Source organism: Artemia sp. Qi Xiang Cuo, chromosome 11, assembly GCF_049724085.1.
Source record: "Artemia sp. Qi Xiang Cuo chromosome 11, ASM4972408v1, whole genome shotgun sequence".
Taxonomy (NCBI): Eukaryota; Metazoa; Arthropoda; class Branchiopoda; order Anostraca; family Artemiidae; genus Artemia; species Artemia sp. Qi Xiang Cuo.
The window spans coordinates 55,423,519-55,442,201 of record NC_142804.1 but is presented as its reverse complement, the minus strand read 5'-3'; the positions used below and the strand labels follow the sequence as shown (position 1 = coordinate 55,442,201).

At 35.1% G+C, this 18,683-nt stretch overlaps 1 long non-coding RNA gene across 1 annotated transcript in view; it reads right to left on the bottom strand.

Moving 5' to 3' along the window:
- Positions 1-4,794: 4,794 nt before the first annotated feature.
- The window catches only part of LOC148947151 (uncharacterized), a 54,810-nt gene continuing 40,921 nt past the window's right edge, over positions 4,795-18,683 (bottom strand). Inside the window, exon 3 of the long non-coding RNA XR_016142464.1 lies at positions 4,795-5,739. This is a non-coding gene — a long non-coding RNA (uncharacterized LOC148947151). The remainder of the gene's footprint in view (positions 5,740-18,683) is intronic.

The following is an 18,683-nucleotide window of genomic DNA, read 5'->3' as shown; positions in this document are numbered from 1 at the left end:
GTATTGTTGATGCAAGTATCCCATTCTTTAATTACCCGTGAGGCATTCTTAACCATCGCAATACCTTTACGCAAATATCTTTTCGCAAAAAATTCACAAATCTCGTAAACTAAAGAAGTAATTACCCTTTTCAAAAACATTAGTCCTTCTATTAATGAACTCATGAAACGAAACCAATCTTATAGTATCACACAATCTCGCTCCTAGTTCCAAAAATGGAATGCATGTAGCGTTCGTAGTAATAGGTTTAAAAACCTATTAGCCAAGTTTAAAAAAAAAACCTACTAATCAACTTACAGATGAATGACCACGGATTTAACCTAAAAAAAAACTTGTATATCAGGAATTAGAAATCTACGTCAGAAAAACTTGTCCTTAAATTGCGTAAATCTCTTGACAAAGAAATAGAATATCTATCAGAAAAACCTGATTGGTACGGGGGGACCATAGAATTCAAAAGATGGATACTACTGATGCTGCAGCCTTCTGGACGTTTTCTTCATTAATATAGACGATGATAGAGCATGGAACGCCAGGATTACCTTCTTCTTCGCCAACTAAATATCATCCGATCAAACTGGCAAAGCCTCAGCAGGCCGTATATGGCTTGATAAGTATAAGTATTACATGAAATATTGCTTGGAGTACGCTTTAAACTGTTCATTACATTCCCCCGAGAGGTTCTATCGCTTGGTGTAGCCCACGCATTCCAGGAAGCATGGCACAAACTACTTTAGCAATCTCCCTCAGATTTCTGTTTAATCTTAAAAACGCTACCACAGGGAGGAATGCGTCAGCCCCAGCTACTTTTCTGTTTAATTAGTAAAAAATAACGCTATCTTCTATCAAGGTCGCATCCAGGAAGGGGGAGGCTTTGCCCCCCCCCCCTAAATTTTTGTCTGACTCGTAAAAACGTAAAAAAATGAATATAAACACATTTTTTATGCGTTTAAAAAACAAAAATTGCACCCTCCCCCAAAGAATCCTTTTATAACCCCCCTCCCCCCAAAAAAAATCCTTTTTTACCCCCCCCCTCCCGACAAAAAAAATCATGGATACGACCCTGTCTTCTGTATTAAAATATGTGGTTGAGATCAAGACAAATTGCAGTGTGTGATATATAAAATACGAGGAACTTCAGCCTACTTATTTTTTTTTAGTTTGCAGAAACAAACTATCTTTTTGGAACCCCCCATTATTCGGGATAATTTACGGATGAAGTATGACACGCTACCGAAAAACATTCTTTCAAGCAAACCCTCCCAGACAAAAATTGAGTGCCAGAAGAGGGTCATCTTCAAGAATGAGGCATTTGAGACATATGCAAATTAGTTGATATTTTTTCAGTGTCCTGGTCAGAGTTGATATCAGTGGGGAGATTTTGAGGGGGTACTCCATGCAGTGAAAACTGATGAGTTGTAATAGCGAATGCCTTAGATATCCTCACCTTGCTACGTAGTCAGTAATTTATTACCGATACATTTAAGGGAACATTAAACACATGCATTTAAGGTTCAACTGGCTGCAAGTTTGACTTAATATTTTTAAATAACTTTCTCAGACTCCTGGTACAAGTGTTGTTTCTCCAATACTTTTGCTGGTGAAGCCGACATGGGGTGGCTGCAACACCTTACGCTGCTTAGGCAACGTAAATCCAGGTTCTTTTCATTTTGTGTTTCATTCATTCATTGATTGTTGTTTCTGTTCTTTTTAAGTTTGAATTATAATACGACGTATTTCTGTTTGTCATAAATTGCAATCTGGCTCTACTTTTCTTTCACAAACTACCTGTTTAAAAAACATTCTTAATAAAATAATTTTTTAGAGAGAGAAAGAATTTTTATTAAATATCAATATTCACAAAAAAAAACATATCAAATAGACCTGCCACGTGAAAATCAATACAGATTTGTTTGTGGCAGGACTCACTATTTTATTCACTCATATGTATATTGAAAAAAAACTTACTCACATATATAATGGAAAAAAAATGCATTATTTTAAAACATCCTGCTTTTATAGTTTAAAAAGCTTTAAGAGACGATATAAGACGACGAACAAATAAGGGAAATTATATTATAAAAAAAGATCCGATTTTGTTAGCCTTCAAATTCTGATTATTCATTTTCATTAAATTTGTTTCCTTAACTTTTATCTAATTTAATAACGATACTGTTGCCAGAACAAATATCACGGATGCGTTTACCAGATTCGTGACCTGCCTACAATTTTATCATCGATGGGATCTGATATGGAAGAACTTCGGTTTATTTGTTTTAATGTAACAGTTTATGGATACACTAGTAAACCACTCAAGGTATTATCAGTTGAAACTGGGTATCTTAATATAAACGCTAAGGGTTCTACTGTCCATTCAATTGAGCCATTTTTTCCTCCAAAGGCAGAACCTGGTCAACCTGGCTTGGTTGGCCTAAGTGGAGGAACTGTTTTGACAAGAGTTCATTTTTCTGTCAAAGGTGGCGTGTTGAAAATCATTGGAAATGGAGGTGATGGTGGAGACGGTGGAGATGGTGCGCCTGGTTTACAGGGAGAAGATGGGAAGGATGGGTCTATTTCTGCCAGGCTTTATGACAAGTTGTATTATGATGCGTATTATGATGCTAATCAATTAACCCAACAACATTATGCCGAGGAAAAGTGTTCAGGAAAGTGTTTTCTTTTGGAAAGTGACGGATTTTGGAGAAAGGTTACGTTCGAAATGAGGGAAAGTATTGATGACTGGGTGGACAGTGTTTTAGGACAAAATGGAGGACAAAATACACGGGGGGAATACATGAAGGAAATTTGCAAAAAAAATTGGAGCTACACACAAATTATTGTACAATCATCATATGGTGCTACGCTTGGAGCAACATGTTTTTATGGCAATCCAGGTCAACCCGGGGGTGACGGAGGTGAGCCAGGGGAGCTAAAACTTGACAGTGATGTAAGTTTCAGGAAACAATTATGCTAGTCACCCAAGGCGGAAAAGGAGGAAACGGTGGGATTGGTGGACCTGGAGGTAGAGGTGGACAGAACAAGATTTTGGAAGTAACATACACTCGGATTCGAGAATGGAAGTATTTTTGCAATGAATTACTTCCGTACTGTTATTGTAAATCCCACGATAAAATCCTGAATAGCGCTATAGGGTCCGGTGAAAAACTTAATGGAAGACAAGATGATGGTGGTCTTGGAGAAGATGGAGCAAAAGGAAAAGATGGAAAAAATAATAAAATAAACATATATGGAAGCATTGAAGTCTGTTGATGACCTTATAAGTCAATTTAAAACTGGCAACTTAAAATATATTGTCGACAAGTTAAGAGATAAGCTTTTATCAGAGGCACAAAGTGGTTTAGCTCAGGGTATTGAAGAAGTAGAGGAGGCAAGAAAACAGGCAAGAGGCTCAATTGGATCTTTTTTTTCAAAAGTGAACATTATCAGCAATGTCAGTATAACTATGTCCTTAGTTCATCCATTAGTGTTGGTTTTTATAGTTTGGTATGAAAAATAAGAAAGTTGTGGCAATTAGACCACTATATTGTAAGAGTTTTAATAAAGTCTCTCTTTAACTATGGAAAAATCTCTAAGAAAACTTGCAGATTCGATCATTGCTATACAGAGATCTGAAATTTAATAAAACATCAAAAAATATTCAAAGAGGGCTAAAATGTTCAGTAAAGGTAAAAGTTATCTACTATTTACAACTGAATAATGAATAATCAAATTTTGAAAATGAATCCACTATTCACAACTGAACCAAAACTAGAAGACAGTACATTTTAAGTATTCATAAAAAAAACTTGCATTTATATGTGAGAACTGACAGTATAAAGACGATACCAATAATATATAAAACAAATATCACGGAGACGATATTCACCACAGCGAACACTTTTGAAAAAAAAGATCCAATTGAGCCTCTTGCCTGTTTTCTTGCCTGTTTTCTTGCCTCCTCTACTTCTTCAATACCCTGAGCTAAACCACTTTGTGCCTCTGATAAAAGCTTATCTCTTAACTTGTCGACAATATATTTTAAGTTGCCAGTTTTAAATTGACTTATAAGGTCATCAACAGACTTCAATGCTTCCATATATGTTTATTTTATTATTTTTTCCATCTTTGCCTTTTGCTCCATCTTCTCCAAGACCACCATCATCTTGTCTTCCATTAAGTTTTTCACCGGACCCTATAGCGCTTTTCAGGATTTTATCGTGGGATTTACAATAACAGTACGGAAGTGATTCATTGCAAAAATACTTCCATTCTCGAATCCGAGTGTATGTTACTTCCAAAATCTTGTTCTGTCCACCTCTACCTCCGAGACCTCCAGGACCACCAATCCCACCCTTTCCTCCTTTTCCGCCTTGGGTGACTAGCGTAAAATGTTTCCTGAAACTTACATCACTGTCAAGTTTTAGCTCCCCTGGCTCACCTCCTGCACCCCCGGGTTGACCTGGATTGCCAGAAAAACCTGTTACTCCAGGCGTAGCACCATATGATGATTGTACAATAATTTGTGCGTAGCTCCAAGTTTTTTTTGCAAATTTCCTTCATGTATTCTCCCCGTGTATTTTGTCCCCCATTTTTTCCTAAAACACTGTCCACCCAGTCATCAATACTTTTCCTCATTTCGAACGCAACCTTTCTCCAAAATCCGTCACTTTCCAAAAGAAAACACTTTCCTGAACACTTTTCCTCGGCATAAATTTGTTGGGTTAATTGATTAGTATCATAATACGCATCATAATACGACTTGTCATAAAGCCTGGCAGAAATAGACCCATCCTTCCCATCTTCTCCCTGTAAACCAGGCGCACTATCTCCACCGTCTCCACCATCACCTCCATTTCCAATGATTTTCAACACGCCACCTTTGACAGAAAAATGAACTTTTATCAAAACAGTTCCTCCACTTAGGCCAACCAAGCCAGGTTGACCAGGTTCTGCCTTTGGAGGAGAAAATGGCTCAAATAAATGGACAGTAGAACCCTTAACGTTTATGTTAAGATACCCAGTTTCAACTGATAATACCTTGAGTGGTGTACTAGTGTATCCATAAACTGTTACATTAAAACAAATTAACCGAAGCTCTTCTATATCAGATCCCATCGATGATAAAATTGTAGGCAGGTCACAAATCTGGTCAAAGATTCTTGCCTTCTTGCCATTTGAGACAATATTAGGAGTAACACTGATAAAGTCAAAATGTGCTTCAATTGGATTCATTTGGTTTATAAAGTTAAAGCTGTTCTTTAGTCTTTCTAAGCCTTTGCTGAAGGTAGTTTCAATGTATCTAAAAATTGCTTGCACTTTTTTCAAGGAACCCCATATATTACACGGAACTGCACAGTTGTTTTACAATTTCTGGTATCGTATTATTTTAAACAAGGGTCAGAAACAGTGGTTCTAATAGCCTATTATTCAACAAGAGCAGTATATCTTTCAAAGTTCCAAATCTGTTTGGATCTTGTGTTATCCATTGGAACCATTGGTCCGTATTAGTTATCGGTGCCGAAATTTCCTTGTTCTTGCTCCCTTGCATATTTTCTGCCACTTTAGAATCAAATATAGGCATTGGGGGCTTAGGAGGCATCCTTAATATTGGGTTATTGGACTTAGAAACTTCTTCCTTCTTCAACATCCCACGTGGACAGTCCTCAGTATCTGTACATTCACCACTTCTTGTTATATCTTGGCGGCTTGGCGCTGTTTCATAGGTTGGAAAAATTGTAGCTGCAAAAAAAATATTATTTTAGTACAGAGTCATGTCATGAGAATTGAACAGAAAAAAAAACAGGTAGCAGGAATATAGAAACATCAAATTTTCAATGTTTCAGAGACTTGACTATGAGCTAGAGTAAATGCAACTTATTATTCAGTTCTGTTGGAAGGTTTTGGTCCCTAGTTTAAAAATTAAGTAATCACAAAATCATTTGAAGAACACTTTTATGCTGTTCAACAGAAACTTGTTGATATACTTCTACATTTGTGAAAATAATATTTACTTTGAAAATAAATTCAATCTCTAATGATATCCACAATAAATGCTAGGTATATAAATAATTAATGCTCCGTTATTTTTGAAGCCAAATGTTTTATTTTTGATCCAAAATATTATTTGGTTTTTTTGTTTTAAAAAAATTACATATAGTTTTACTCGAGTTATTTATATTATATTTGAAAATTATCATTCTTTTAAAGCTTCCTATATTATAGGAAGAAATTTTAAGAGGATGCTTTGTAATGTGAAGATTGACCGAATAGCTAGCTTCCCCTAATGGTATTGTTTGTAAGGATGGTGTAAGCACAGAAAATGTAAATAGCAGAGTAACCGAGGCTCAGGGTTTTATTTTCGCAATCGAGAAAAAAACATTGAAGCGCAAAAAGATAAATCTAAGGGCTACTATGCTTGTCCTTCAGTACAATTGATAGCTGTAAAAGCATAACAAGTTACTTATAAAAGGCACAGTCCTGTCTTTTTCCTCATTTCATTTCACTAGATCCATTAGCCATAATGGGTTTTTAAACTAAAGTATAAATAAAACCGAAAAAAAATTTTAACTTATGTGCGCCTTTTTGTGCACCTATTCAAACTTGCCTTATAACAACAAGAATGGTGTTCACTTTGAGTTGATCATAGAAACGATACCAGAGGTTCTCCCTTTCTCTACTTCTCTCTGATATCTTCTTGATTTTATTATTTACCCCCAAAATTTCCTACAAATTTTATATTATTTGTCTGTTTTAAGTCGTTTCTCTATAAACTACTTCACAACTATTTAATCAACTACTGAAGTCACTATTTAAGCCGCAGCAAGGTTGGGCGACAAGCTTGCTACTTTTCCCTGAAAATAAGACCCAGCATCTGAAACATCGATTCGACGCCCTATGAGCCCTAACCTGTAGGATCTTTTTCGTTTTTTTATCCTTTTACTTTAATCTACAGCAACTATATGCTACTTTGACAAATATGGTCTAGTAGGTGCTTTTATTATAATTATATTATATAAAATTATATTATATCATTTATAATATTATAGTATACTATATAATAATATTATATTATAATATTACATGATTACTAATTTGTGAAATTTAACACAAATTAGTAAAATATAACTAAAAAATCCATTTCCACGAACTAAAGTTAACTTAATGCAATTAATGGCGAAAAAACAGATGGGGGGGGGGATAAAATGATAATACATTATGATCAGTCGTGTAATTTTGGTTTATCCTGATGGAAGGGCAAAGTTGTAGCCAATTTTCCCAAATCAAATAAAAATATAAGCGGAAACTTAAAAATGAGCCGTATAGTAGTAGCACCAAGACAAAGGTCTACTGAGACAGACCCATTTCTCTGGATGCTTGAATTATACGGGTTTACCTCACTTATGGCAAGGTTCTTGAAGAAACTATAGTTCAGCTGGGGTCTAGACTAGTGTTGGGCGATATTGGATATCGATATATCAATATATCGTACCAAATATTGATATCAAATATCGCAACGTAAATATCGATATTGAAAACGACATTATTTCGGTTTTTTCTGGTATCTACCGGTGAATATCCAGCAGAAAAGATCCAACATAGAAAATTGTTTCGCAAATGGCAGAGAAGAAAAATAATCTATTCAATATACTGACTCATATATACTGATATAAAGCAAGCACAGCTGTATCCAAAAGAAGGCATAGCCCGTTCCAAAGCTACGTTTAGTGAGGGTGGGCTCTCAAATGTTGCTGAGAACCTCCAAAAGGCTTGAGTAGGAAAACTATCTCCTAGGCTTATTAGCCTTGTTCAGATCACACTCGTAAAAATTGCCAAATACCTCAATCCGCGTTTCTAGAAATTGTATATTACCCCTGATGATCTTCTCCAAGTCTAGAGTAAGTAGCAAGAGACATCGATTGGGCCTTTCTGAAATCTGTATCAGTAGACACATCTACCGTGACAGTTCCTGTGATTCAGCCACTACAGAATCAAGCCAGTTTGTGGGATCAGAATCAACTAACTTTCAGTAGTCAATGCCAGGCAAGCTTCGTCAGCAGCTCTATCTGTCATGGTTCTCTAGATTTTCAGTAGGGAGTCTTTAGCTCCAAGAAAAACTGATCCACTGATCCACAAGTCATGGAAGTCTTGTAATATTGGTCTAAGAAATATCTATACGAAATTGTCATAGCATTAATATCCATGCCTGCCACCAATATCCTTTCTGAGAATGGATTTCAAGCCTGATTAGTTAATAATGAAATAGTTTGTGGTAACAGACTGTAAGTAAGCAACAACCTTGCCAAATAGCAACGGAAACTCTAAAAATGGAAATTTTATAACAATAGATAAATGAAATGAGTTTGCTTTTGCCGACTCCAGATATATAAAATTTATCATGTTTCATGTACCCATCAAAAGCTACGAGCCTGAGAAAATTTTAAATTTTCTAGAAAGGGTGAAAACGCTCCTAACAAGTCAATGTATCTTAATAGAAATCACACGATCAGATTCAACATATCAGAGAACCATACTGTAAGGTTACCTAGCTTGGTTCTGAAAAAATGTGAAATTTTTTACTTTTTGCCAGAAGAAGATCGGGAGAGGGATCGTTCGAACGGAAAATTACAGTTCTAGTTCCCAATTTCGTAGCCATATGGTTGGAGGGCAACTAGATTCCCCCTCTCTCCCCCTTGCTCCTTTTTTCCCAAAGTCATCTGATTAAAATTTTGAGATACCAATTTCGATCAGCATAGTTGGGTATCATTATTAGAGTATCATTACTCTTGGGCTGACACGACCCTGAAAGTTCCTGAAGAAAAGGGTCGTAAGTTATGAAATTTGTTTAGTGTTTACATATAGTGTTTGTTATTGGGAAGTAAACATACTTTTTTAGGATGAGTGAATTTTATGTGGGGGAATTTTCCAAGGGAAGAATTTTCCGTGGCGAGAGAAGTTTCTGAGGAAGAACTTTAAAAGGGAAACTTTACAGGGATGTGAGATCTTACATTGAAGGAACTTTCCAAGGAGGAATTTTCTTGGGGGGGAGGGGGGTGTTCCATGGAATGAAAAGGAAGACTTTTTGGCATTATTTTAGAAACAATCAGATATTCAATAAAAAAAGAAAAAAAATTTTTAACTAAAGGTAAGGAGTAAAATTAAAACTTAAAACGATCAGAAATTATCCCATGTATGAGGGCAAAGCGCCTTCCTCACTATCTCGCTCTTTACGCCAAATTCAACTTTTTGTCCGAATTAGTTAAGAACAACTCCTGAAACACAAGAGTTGTCTAATCAGACTAAGGACATTGTTAAAATACAAAAAGAAACTTTGGCTTGAAGAGCAAACTATTAAAGAGGGATTATCCCCATAATATACTGAACAGTTTCATCTAATATCAATATCAATATACTTCAATATACGTTACTAATATCAATATCAGTAACGATTCTATTTGAACTTTCTCCAAGTTGATCAAATTGGTCTCTAAACAGTTCATGATAAAAAAAAATAGTTTGGGACAAGAAAAAAAAAAAAACCTAAAATAATGTCGTGAAATCATTTTCAACACTCAGAGCAGGGGGGATGTTGGGATTGAATCATAGAGAAACAACGAATTTACTTTTTAAAAAAAATGTGACTCAAAGACGTTCTATTCTTTTCACTGGCTTGAAATTGCATACAAACGAGCAAATCAGAGGTTACAATCCTTTTTTTGGCTCAAAATTCAACAAAGCAACGACGGCTAGGCTAGTTTATTTTGCATGATATTTCTAAAGCCAATTAAGATGAAGAAATGTCTTCAAAGTCAAGGCTATAAGAAAAATAAAGTTCTGGATATTTTTTTCAGTTTGTAGTTTACGCACTAATATCAATATCAGTAACGATTCTATTTGAACTTTCTCCAAGTTTATCAAATTGGTCTCTAAACAGTTCATGATAAAAAAAAATAGTTTGGGACAAGAAAAAAAACCTAAAATAATGTCTTGAAATCATTTTCAACACTCAGAGCAGGAGGGCGTTGGGATTCAATCATAGAGAAACAACGAATTTACTTTAAAAAAAAATGTGACTCAAAGACGTTTCGTTCTTTTCACTGGCTTGAAATTGCATACAAACGAACCAATCAGATGTTACAATCCTTATGTTTGCTCAAAATTCGACAAAGCAACGACGGTTAGGCTACTTTATTTTGCATGTTATTTCTAAAGCCAATTAAGATGAAAAAATGTGTTCAAAGTCAAGGCTATAAGAAAAAAAAGTTCTGGATATTTTTGTCAGTTTGTAGTTTACGCACTAATATCAATATCAGTAACGATTCAATTTGAACTTTCTCCAAGTTGATTAAATTGGTCTCTAAACAGTTCATGATAAAAAAAATAGTTTGGGACAAGAAAATAAAAAAACCTAAAATAATGTCGTGAAATCATTTTCAACACTCAGAGCAGGGGGGGTGTTGGGATTGAATCATAGAGAAACAACGAATTTACCTTTTAAAAAAAATGTGACTCAAAGACGTTTCGTTCTTTTCACTGGCTTGAAATTGCATACAAACGAGCAAATCAGAGGTTACAAACCTTATTTTGGCTCAAAATTCGACAAAGCAACGACGGCTAGGCTAGTTTATTTTGCATGATATTTCTAAAGCCAATTAAGATGAAGAAATGTCTTCATAGTCAAGACTATAAGAAAAATAAAGTTCTGGATATTTTTGTTAGTTTGTAGTTTACGCACTAATATCAATATCAGTAACGATTCTATTTGAACTTTCTCCAAGTTGATCAAATTGGTCTCTAAACAGTTCATGATAAAAAAATAGTTTGGGACCTGAAAAAAAAACCTAAAATAATGTCTTGAAATCATTTTCAACAATCAGAGCAGGAGGGTGTTGGGATTGAATCATAGAGAAACAACGAATTTACTTTTTATTAATGAAAAAGAAATAAGTTATTGATCAATTCTATTTTCCCAAAATAATATCAAAATTTTCCACTTCAGTTCAGATTTTTCTCAAAGAGATGAAAAAAATTTAAAATACTTCCAAATTTTTTATAAAAGATAGAAAAGTTCAAGTTCTCTTCTGAATTTTACCAACGAACACAATTCAATTCTAATTTCTCAAGAGAAAATAAAAAGCTTCCACTTCAGTTTTAAGTTCACCATGACATAAAAAATCTAAAGTTCAGTTCTAAATTTTTACATAGAAGATAGGAAAAGTTATACTATGATTTTGATTATTTCCTATGAAGATTAAACGTTTCACTTCAATTTTTAATTTTTTCTCAAAGAAGTGAAGAAAAGTTCAACTTTGATTCTGAATTTTCTCAATGAAAATGAAATAAGTTATTGATTATTTCTATTTTCCCAAAATAATATAAAAATTTTCCACTTCAGTTCAGACAAAAGTTATACTATGATTGTGATTATTTTCCATGAAGATAAAAAGTTTCATTTTAATTCTAAATTTTCTTAAATTCAATTCCAACCTTTCTCAAAGAGATGAAAAAATTTAAAGTTCTGTTCCAATTATTTTCCCGGAAAAGAAAAGTTCAACTTCGATTCTGAATTTTCTCAATGAAAATGAAATAAGTTATTGATCAATTCTATTTTCATAAAATAATATAAAATTTTCCACTACAATTCAGATTTTTCTCAAAGAGATGACAAAATTTAAAATATTCTTCCAAATTTTTCATAGAAGATAGAAAAAGTTATAATTTGATATAATTCTAAATTTTCTTAAATTCAATTCCGACCTTTCTCAAAGAGATGAAAAAATGTAAAGTTCTGTTCCAAATATTTTCCCGGAAAAAAAAAGTTCAACTTCGATTCTGAATTTTCTCAATGAAAATGAAATAAGTTATTGATCAATTCTATTTTCCTAAAATAATATAAAATTTTCCACTTCAATTCAGATTTTTTCTGCCTAAACACACAGAGCCTAAAGAGACACACACATCACAAAGAGACCCCCACAGCCCAATGAGACACATACAGCCCAAAGAGACGCACACGGACCCTAAGAGACGCACACATAAAACAGAAAGACACACACAGCCCATGAAATACGTATCGCTGAACCTTTTTTTTTGTTTTCCCAAACTATTTTTTTATCGTGAACTTTTTAGGGACCACAGCCCAAAGAGAAACACATAGCCCAAAGAGACACAAACAAACCAAAAAGACTCAAAACACCCCAAAAAGACACACAGTCCAAAGAGACACATACAGCCCAAAGAGACACACACAGGCTAAAGAGACACACACAGCCCGAAGAGACAAACATAGACCAAAAAGACTCAAACAACCTAAAGAGACACAAACAGACTAAAAAGACTCAAACAGCTCAAAGAGACACACATCCCAAACAGACACACACAGACCTAACAGACACAAACAGACCAAACAGACACAAACATCCCAAAGAGAAACACACCCCAAAGAGACAAACACAGACCAAAAAGACTCAAACAGCCTAAAGAAACACACACAGCCCAAAGAGACAAAAACACCCCAAAGAGACACACACAGCCCAAAGAGACAAACACAGACCAAAAAAAAACTCAAACAGCCCAAAGAGACGCAAACAGCCCAAAGAGACAAACACAGACCAAAAAGACTCAAACAGCCCAAAGAGACACAAACAGACCAAAAAGACTCAAACAGCCCGAAGAGAAACACATAGCCCAAAGAGACACATACAGACCAAAAAGACTCAAAACACCCCAAAAAGACACACAGTCCAAAGAGACACACACAGCCTAAAGAGACACACACATCACAAAGAGACAGCCATAGTCCAAAGAGACACATACAGCCCAAAGAGACATACACAGGCTAAAGAGACATACACAGCCCGAAGAGACAAACATAGACCAAAAAGACTCAAACAACCTAAAGAGAAACAAACAGACTAAAAAGACTCAAACAGCTCAAAGAGACGCACATCCCAAAGAGACACACACAGCCCTAAGAGACACAAACAGCCCAAAGAGACACAAACACATCCCAAAGATACACACAACCCAAAGTGGCAAACACAGACAAAAAAGACTCAAACAGCCAAAAGAGACACACACAGCCTAAATAGACAAAAACACCCCAAATAGACAAACAGAGCCCAAAGAGACAAACACAGACCAAACAAATAAAAACTCAAACAACCCAAAGAGACGCAAGCAACCAAAATAAAAAAACAAATACATAAAAGCAACATAAAGCCCAAATAGAAAACCAAAGACCAAAAAAGACAAAAACAGCCAAAAGAGACACAAATAGCCCACTGACACCCACACAGCCAAAAGAGACACAGACAACCCAAAGAGACAAACATACACCAAAAAATACTCAAACAGCCCAAAGAGACACAAAAACAGACTAAAGAGACTCAAACAGCCCAAAGAGACACACATCCCAAAAGAGAAAGACACATAGCCCTAAGAGACACAAAAACAGCCCAAAGAGACATACACAGCCCAAAGAGAAACACGACCCAAAGAGACAAAAACACAGACCAAAAAAGACTCAAACATCCCAAAGAGAAAACACATAGCCCAAAGAGACACATACGGACCAAAAAGACTCAAACACCCCCCCAAAAAAAAGACACACAGTCCAAAAAGACACACACAGCCTAAAGAGACACACACACATCACAAAGAGACACCCACATCCCAAAGAGACACATACAGCCCAAAGAGACGTACACGGGCCCAAAGAGACGCATAAATCCAACAGAGAGACACACACATCCCAAAGAGACACACACAGGCAAAAGAGACACACACAGCCTGAAGAGACAAACACAGACCAAAAAGACTCAAACAACCTAAAGAGACACAAACAGACAAAAAAGACTCAAACAACCCAAAGAGACACACATCCCAAAGAGACACACACAACCCTAAGAGACACAAAACAGCCCAAAGAGACACACACAGTCCAAAGAGAAACACAACCCAAAGAGACAAACACAGACCAAAAAGACTCAAACAGCCTAAAGAGACACACACAGCCCAAAGAGACACAAACACCCCAAAGAGACACACACAGCGCAAAGAGACAAACACAGACCAAAAAAAAAACACAAACAGCTCAAAGAGACGCAAACAGTCCAAAGAGACAAACACTGACCAAAAAGACTCAAACAACCTAAAGAGAAATAAACAGACCAAAAAGACTCAAACAGCCTAAAGAGACACACATCCCAAAGAGACACACACAGCCCTAAGAGACACAAACAGCCCAAAGAGACACACACACACAGACCAATGAGAAACACATCCCACAGAGACAAACACAGACCAAAAAGACTCAAACAGCCTAAAGAGACACACACAGCACAAAGAGACAGAAACACCCCAAAGAGACACACACAGCCCAAAGAGACAAACACAAACCAAAAAAAGTATTTTTGGTTTTCCCTCCAAAATTGACCCTCCCCCCTCCCCTACCCTCAGAAATGGGGGAAGGAGGGGCCACCATCGTGCTACTGAACCCTCGTGCAACTCAACCCTCCATGCAATCCCATCTCTCTCAAAACACTTTTCAGCCATTTCTTGTTAAATTTTTTTTTATTTCTAAACTATTTTAAATTGAAAATACTCTCCAAAACATCACTTTTGCATTATACAGCAAACTCTTATCCCATCTCCTCCAATTCGCAAATCCCCCCACGTGCAACTGAACCCTCTATGTAACTGAACCCCTGTATAATCGAAACTCCGTACAACTGAACCCTCGTGCTACTGAACCCTCGTGCAACTCGACCCAATTTAACTAAACCCCTGTGTAACTATACCCCCTTTTAACTGAACCCTCGTGCACCTCAACCCAATTTAACTAAACCCCCCGTGTAACTGTATCCCCCCGGTCACTGAACCCGCGTGCACCTCAACCCTCCATGCAACCCATCTCCCTCAAAACACTTTTCAGCCATTTCTTTTTAAATTGACTATACTTTTCAAACGTTACTTGTGTATTATACAGACCACATCGGAGAGGTAAAGCGAGGTCAAGGCACAATGTCATTCTATCGTTACTTTTCAGACATTTCTTCTTAAAACTTTATTTTCAACTAATTCATCCGGGTTTTTCCTGAGCCTTCCCCTTGATGCAGATGTTTTCCCTCCACAATTGACCCCTCCCCTCCCTGCCCTCAGAAATGGGGGAACGAAGGGAACGTTAGATCCTATTTTAAAATGACAATACTTATCAAACATCACTTGTGTATTATACAGATCACATATCTCATTACCCCTTTTTAAATGTTAATCAAATAATTCTGATTTTAGTGTCCAATTTTTTGTCTTCTTTTCAAAATGTTCGTATTTGGAACTCTGTCAGTTAACACTAAGAAATAAGTTGGGTAATCCTCTCGCAATAACAAAAGGCTTAGCAGTGATTACATCTCATTGTCGGGTGACAATTCAATCAGATCAGAGTTGTGCAAATGGAAGACCTTTTCGCAAATTGAGTTAGCTTCTATTTCATAGGCAAAATATTTGAATTCCTTTTATTCAAATCACCTATCAAGTTATCAACAAATATTTGAATATATTAAGTTATAGGCAATTCTGGTTTCTGAAATCCGGTAAATTGTGTCAGAACAACTTGTCCTTCATCAAAGTGAAAGACAAGTCCTCAAAGTATAAGACCAATGTCCGGTTGGCCTAGAAACATATCTGGTTGGCCCGGAATGTGAAGGAGCTCTGAATCTCTTTGAAAAGGTGTAATGCCCTGTAGAATAACATTGAAATTGCTATGTGTCTCCGCAAAAGTATTTCCTAAGCAAATAGCATGGTCCTATACCTGCAAGCAAATAGCATGGAAATTGCTATACCTGCAAGCAAATAGCATGGTCCTATACCTGCAAGCAAATAGCATGGTGCTATACCTGCAAGCAAATAGCATGGTCCTATACCTGCAAGCAAATAGCATGGTCCTATACCTGCAAGCAAATAGCATGGTCCTATACCTGCAAGCAAATAGCATGGTCCTATACCTGCAAGCAAATAGCATGGAAATTCCTATACCTGCAAGCAAATTCCATATGTACTTACTACTATGGTTTATGAAAGGGATGCTCGTACAAACTCCATAGAGAGCTCATTTGATTGGAAATTGAAAGTTCTAGTTAACTTTTTAAGAGTCAAGAGGGTTAAGGACGTCTAGCCCCCCCCCCTCTTCCTTTTTTCCCCAAACGCACCCACTACAAATTTTGAGATAGCCAGCTATCTCAGTTGCAGTTCAATAACTGTAACTATTCTGTATAACTGTATATAGAAATTTTTAGAGGACGTTAAGACACATCATAACACAGTAATTAGAACTAGATGAAGAACTGGCTATACAAATACTCCCAGAAATTCTCTCAAACTGAAAATGCTAAAATAATTAAAATTAACGCCATACTTAAAATAATGTTAAATACATACTCTGCGATAGATGCAAAATTGCTTTGGGACACAAAATCCGATTAAGGTCAAATACACACAATCCTGATCTCTCTGAGTCAGCAGATGAAATGGTCTAACCACCCTAATTGAAGCTATTTTTTCAATCCATTCATTGTTGTGTTAATCGCTGTCAATAAGTTATGCAAACTGTGCATTATTCATATATAAAGTTTTTTATCAAAGAAGTAATCGTGTAGACTTTTAAAAAGCCTCATTCGATTTAAATCAAAAGTTCTATTTCCGTTTTTTAAAGTCAAGAATAATCGGACAGTAAGCAACCCCCATGCCATAAACTTGAAACTTTTTGCAATCAAAAACGAAAAAAAATTAGTTAAAAAAAAATTCTGAAAAATAAGTTCTTCAAAGAGAAGTAAAAGCCATTTTAAACCTAAGCTCAGCAGATGCAAATACCTGTTAAAATTCAAACTCAAAACGACCAGAAATTACTATTAAAGAATAAATGAAACCCTAAACGACCAGAAATTAAATAAACAATCATAGCAAAAAATATACAACAAGTAATAATATAAATGAATAAATAGATCTTAAAGCGAGTAATGCTTAGATTGAATATGAAAATCAAGCTGAAAACGAAAAAGATATTTTGCTATTGAAGTATAAATGAAAATTAAAACGAACAGAAATTAAATAAACAATCAATGCGAACAAACATACAATAGATATTAATGTAAATGTATATATAAATCTTAAAACGAGATAAACTTAAATCGATTATGCAAATCAAGCTTGAATCGAATAAAAATAACTACAAACAAGAGTCTGGGTATCGCCTTCTCCCACTGCAGAAGCCTAAAACCTACTACGTCATTGGCGCTTTACTGAAAACAATTTATCTCACAAATGTTTTCTTTTTTACTTAATATTGAAAATAAATATTAAAATTACAGTAAAATTTTGAACTGATGAACTTTCTGCATTTAATATTATTATAAATCAAATATTCAGTTTAATTTATTAGTTCTTTCCAAGATTGTTCGAGACAAATATAGTTTCACTACAAACAAAATTTGGATACTGCCCCCTTCTTTAACTGTAAAAACCTAAAGCCTGCTGCGTCATTGGCATTTTACTCAAAATGAATTATATTACAAATTTATTCTTTTCCAGTTCTTACAGCTTTGAAAATGAAAATAAAAATCACAGTGAAAACAAAATCTTGAGCTGATGGATCTTTAGACAATTAATATCATTATATATGTAATATTCAATTTGATTTTGTTTATACTTTCCAAGACTGTCCAAGACTCATATAATTTTCAGTAAAAAGACAATGACGCAGTAGGTTTTAGGCTTCTGCAGTGAGAGGAGGCGCTACCCAAACTCTTGTTTGTAGTTGTTTTTATTCGATTTAAGCTTGATTTACATATTCAATTTAAGTTTTACTCTTTTTAAGATTTATTTATTCATCTACATTAATGTCTATTGTATGTTTGTTCGCATAGATTGTTTATTTAATTTGTGTTTGGTTTAAGTTTCATTTATACTTCAATAGCAAAATATTTTTTTTCGTTTTAAGCTTGATTTTCATATTCAATCTAAGCATTACTCGCTTTAAGATCTATTTATTCTTTATATTATTACTTACATGTTTTTTGCTTTGATTGTTTATTTAATTTCTGTTTGTTTTGGGTTTTATTTATTCTTTAATAGTAATTTCTAGTCGTTTTGAGATTGAATTTTAAAAGGTATTTGTATCTGCCGAGCTTAAGTTTAAAATGGCCTTTACTTTTCTTTGAAAAACTTTTTTTTTTGAATTTTTTTTAACTAATATTTTAAATAATGCTTTTCTTCCTTTCTGTGCCATTGCTGTAATATGATTCATCCATTTTTATTTTGACAAATGATAAAACCTAAGTATTTGGCTTTTTCAACCACTTCCAGCCAGGTTGTTTTTTAACTTTTTCAACCAGGTTCTTCGCACAGTGGTTACCTAGGGACATAACTCAACGTGATAGGTGCATAAGCCATGGTAAAAAATATTCTATATCATGGGATCCTCATCTGTGGATGTTTAACAGTGAACTTTAAGTACTATTTTTATGTAAATATGTATTTTTTCAAAATCTTTAAGCAATAAATATCTTAAGTCTCAACCATCTTTATTCTTTAGAATAGTAAATCGCCATGAAAATTGTACTTTCAGACTCAGCATGTCAGGGAACACACTTTCAGGTTCAGCATGTTCGAGAACCCTAAATGGTCATCCC